Source organism: Gracilinanus agilis, chromosome 2 (assembly GCF_016433145.1).
Source record: "Gracilinanus agilis isolate LMUSP501 chromosome 2, AgileGrace, whole genome shotgun sequence".
Taxonomy (NCBI): Eukaryota; Metazoa; Chordata; class Mammalia; order Didelphimorphia; family Didelphidae; genus Gracilinanus; species Gracilinanus agilis.
Window position 1 is genome coordinate 283,418,371 of NC_058131.1, and position 5,098 is coordinate 283,423,468.

Genomic DNA, 5,098 nt, shown 5'->3' on the forward strand with positions numbered 1-5,098 from the left:
TCTAAAGGGACAGATGTGAGGCAAGACATGTTATAAAGGCAGAATTGACAGAGTTTAGGGATATATTTAAATGGAGAGGGAGAGAAAAAGGAAGAAGAAGGGAAAAGCCAAGAATGACTCCAAGGTTTGGGGACTGGCTGACTAGAAGGACAGATAGGAAAGTTTGGAGGAAGAGGAAGCTGGGGAGGAGGGGTGGTAATGAATTCCACTTTGGACAAGTTGAGTTTGAGATACAATGGACAACCAGCAGACAATCCAGTAGACGTTTGAGGATATAGTATAATATTTTAAGGAGAGGAATTAAGGTGAGATATATAGATTTTAGAGTCATATGCATAGAAATAATCAAACTCAAAAAAGCAGATGAGAACTCCAAGGAGATTAGGGAGAGAAAGCCCAGCACAGAACCTTAGGATATATCCATGATTAAAAAGCAGGAGATGGATAATAATCCAGCCAAGAAGGAGATAGTAAGGGAACAGCCAGACAGATAAGGAGAACCAAGAGAAAGCAGTGTCATAAAAACCAAGGAAGGAAAGGGCATCTAGGTGGAAGGAATGATTCCCTGTGTCACAAGCTATAGAAAGGTCAAGTGATATAAAGGCTGAGAAAAGGCCATCAGATCTGGTACTTAAAAGATCATTGGTAACTTCTGAGAGAACAGTTTCAGAAGACCAGAAACCAGACTTCAAGGAAGTGAGGAGCAGGAGATGAGAAAGTATAAATAACAAGTGTAGATTATTTTTCCTAGAAGTTTAGCTTTTTCTTGAAGATCTCTAGGGAAAGGCAATCCACTAACTCCCAAGGTGACCACTTCCACTATCGGATAGTTCTTATTGTTAAGAAGTTTCATTTTTTTAAAGTAATGAAACTATTTTTTTCTCTTAAAAAAAATTCTATGCTTCAGACTTTTTTTTTTTTTAACTAATAGAGTGATCTTCTGAATCAGCAGTATTTTAATGAGCAGTCATTCTCTAGAATGGGAAGAATGGGTGTGTCAAGGGTGGAAAGTAGGAGTTTCTGGGTACTTCCCTTTATTGCCAAAATAGTCTGCAAAATGAAAAATAAATTCTGTTCTCTCTCTCTACCAGATCCCAGTAGTAATTAGCATGGAGGTTTTGACCAGCTCCATTTTCAGCTTGGGCTTCTTTATTCCTCCTCAGGCCACCTAATGGACACCTCTCTCTCCTGGGAGCTCAACATACTGATTGATGCTCAAATAAATCAGATACCCAATTGGCTTAGCCCACCAAAGTCAGAACTCCAAAGCTCAAGAGATCCTCTGGCTCCAGACTTGCAGGTAGGTGGAATTTTGGGGGTGCACCACCATTCCCAACTACCTTTGCACTTCTTCAACTCTCCTAACAACAAGTGCTAGCCAAAAGTAGAATGGAATACTTTTGGAGGTAGTATGTACACATAAATGAGAGTGCTCAAATGAAATCAAGATAACCACTTCTTGAGAATGTTGTAGAAGATATTCCTATTCCGGTTTAGGTCTTTATTAGGTGGCCTTAGAGGACCCATCCAGCTCTGCAATTCTATGGAGGGACCAGGAAGTTTTTCTCTTTATAAATTTCAATATCTATTTTAGGGGTTCCTAACCTTGTTTGCATCATGAACCCCCCTCTGGCAATTTGCTGAAGGCCAATAGCCTTGTCAAATGAATGCTTGTAAAGTATATAGGATTATAAAGGAAACCAATTATATTGAAATACAGTGTCCAAGTATTTTTAAAAAACAATTCATGGGCCCCAGATTAAGAAATCTATATCTATGGAAAAGACAACACTAAAGAAAACAAAATTCAGGTCAAAAGCATGGGCAAAGTTGATTCCAAAGGTTTTTAAAGTCTAAGTTAAATGACTTACCCAAGGTGAGAGGAGATTTGAAGCCAGGCCCTCTAAACTCCAGAACCAATACAGATACATTTCCATGAATTGAAGTCAAAGAAGGCTTACTGGAGGAGGTGGGACTTGATCTAGACGTGGATAAATAATGAGAATTGGGATAGAAAGGGAGAGGGAGAAGGAAGGGATATTGGCAGGAAAAGGGGGCTATGCCAAAGAGAGGATGAACATGTTGCATAACCTCAGAGTTGGAAGGAAACACCAGAGGTTTAATCTAACGAGTTTAATGATGATAACTTATTTCAATATTTAAGGGGAACCATGATCCTATCAATGAGAATTCCATTCACATGTTTTCGGCCAGTGTAATTCTTTCTTGTCCATATATTCCCATAAATCCTCAGGAGGATACACCTAATTCCCTATGGGTTTTCCTCTTTCAGCATTTCACAGGTATAGTGATACCACTGCTATACCTAGCAATACCATTGCTTGACTTGTATTCCAAAGAAATCAAAGATAGAGGGAAAGGAGACATATACACATATGTATATGTCTTTATGTAGGTCTCCTTTCCTTCTATCTTTATATTTAAACATATATACACATATAAACTTATCTATAACATACTATTATATATGATGTAATCTACTAATCTTATACCCTCAAAGAGATCAAAGTAAGAGACAAAATTTTGTACAAATATTATATTTGTACAAAAATACTTATAGCAGATCTTTTTGTGGTAGCAAAGAACTAGAAATTGAGGAAGTGTCCATTGGGGAATGGTTAAACAAGTTGTGGTATATGAATGTGATCAAATACTATCATGCTGTAAGAAATGATGAAGGGACGGTTTCAAAGAAAATTGGGAAGACTTAAACAATATGATGTAAAATGAAGTGAGCAGAACCAGGGGAATATATATACTTGGCCAACCACAATTCCAGAAGATTCATGATGAAACTAGCTAATCTTGATAGAGAAAAAAGAATGTATTTTTCTGATGGCCAATACAGGAATTTGTTTGCTTGACCATATATAGCAGAGTTGTATGGGGAATTCAGGGAGGACTAACAGCTCTGGTTTTAGGGCTTGCCAAGTACTTTCAGGGGTAGTAAACCATCTCAGCAGATAGGCTAAACTTGGTCGAAGATAACCAGTGGGCCACAAACCCATCAGTGAGTTAGGGGAGATGTCTACTCCAAGCATCTAAAGACTTCCCCAGTGAAATGGGTGGAGGAGAGCAACTTGTTTCATCTGGACTTGGATGACTGGAAGAGAACATGAGGTTGATGACTGTGCAACTCTGCTTCACTTAAATCCAATATATATATAAGTCAAGACATCACCCCCTAAAGTCATGGTCCTCTTTGAAAATGAAGGACAAACAACAACTTTGTGCCCAGTATTGTGTTAAACTATGAGCATGCAAATTCAAAAGTGGTAACATTTACCTTCAGGGAGTTTACATTCTAACGGGGGAAAAAACACATAGAGGAGAATGGTGGCCAAGTATTTTGGTTTGAAATCCACAGATGATGAATGGATTGCTTTTTGGGTTGCTTTCTATTATAATGCTGTAGTCATCTTACATAGTTTTCCTAGTTCTACTTACTTTATTTTTTGTCAATTCATACAAATGTTTCCAAGTTCTCTGAACCTGTCCTTCTTGTACAATAATATTCTATTACATTTTTTTAAGTCAATCTTATTTTATTTCTTCTCCCCCTCCCCATTTTATCTGTTGCTAAACCCTGTCAATTCTACTCTCTCTTCCAGAGCCATCCGAGTCCAGTGGCAAGACAAAAGTCGGGACAACTGGCAATGGCCTGGGATGCAGTGGATGATCTGGACTTATTTGATGTCTGACCAAGCTCTGGGCACTCCACAGTGCCTGCTTTAGTCACCTTCATGATAGTTGAAACAAATTGTTCTTATTTACCCTTTCCATTTACCATTCCACTGGGAGAAGTCTTTACATGCTTGGAGTAGACCTCTCCCCTAACTCACTGGAGAGGCAGTGTGGGACAGTGGAAAGTGTGCTGTATTTAGAGTCAAAGGGCCTGAGTTCAAATCCCACCTCTGCTACTTACTACCTGTGCAGTTTTGACCAAGTCACTTAATCTCTCTCGGCCTCAGTTCCTCAACTATAAAAAGGAGATTGGACTAGATGTTCTATAAAGGCTCTTCCTAGCTCTAAATCTACGGATCATTGCACTCTAGGTCACCACAATTTTCAAATTCATTGAATGTGATAGTGTTCTATGATTTAAAGCCATAGACTCATAACAAGGCTCCTTAGCATGATTTGTGCTGCTCCCTTGAAAAGTCCATCTCATCCTCTCTCTATTACCCCTTCAGTTTATAGGCAGAGGAAAAACAGAGGGATGAAGAGACTTCATGGCATGTCCAAGATGATATACCAACACCTTGAGTGAAATGGAATTAGCATCCCAGGACACACTCTTCACATTCTGGATCCCTCAGCCCACCATCCCCTCCAAATCTCTATGAAACCTGATATATGGAAGATGGCAGTTGTTCTGCTTGGTCCCCAAAGGTTGAAACAAGAATTAAAATAAGGTTGAAAGTTAAAGGGAGTCAGACTTTGGTTCCTAGGAAAAACTTCCTAACCGATAAGAGTTGTCTAGAAATAGAATGTATTGATTGAAGGAAGCAGTGAGGTCCCTGTCCTGGAAGTTTTTCATTGAAGTCTGGATGATGACTTGTCCTAAATGTTATAAAGGGTTAGTTAGGTATGTGGTTTGGGAAAGAGTTTGGTCTCAGTAAGATATCTTCAAACTCTTGGATTCTATAATTTAAGTCTTTTTAGATTCAAGTGGATTAACCACATTTTTTTGACCATGGCCCCACCATCCAGCCATCTCTACCCCTACAGGAACTCTCCACACCAACTTCACAAGCTCTTACAGATAAGCTTTTTGCCTTTTCTTGCCAGGGCCTAAGGCCTCCACAGAACATCCCCTAGCCTGTCCTCTAATCTCCCTGCTTTCCAACACTCCCTTAGGTGTTATCTTCTTTCAATAGAATGCAAGCTCCTTAAAGGCAAGGGCTGGTTTGCTTTCTTGTATTTTCATCCCCAGAAAATACAGCAATAAGGGAGATAATACAGGGAATGCCAAATAAACTAAACTCTCTCTCTCTCTCTCTCTCTCTCTCTCTCTCTCTCTCTCTCTCTCTCTCTCTCTCTCTCTCTCTCTCTCTCTCTCTCTCTCTCTCCCCCC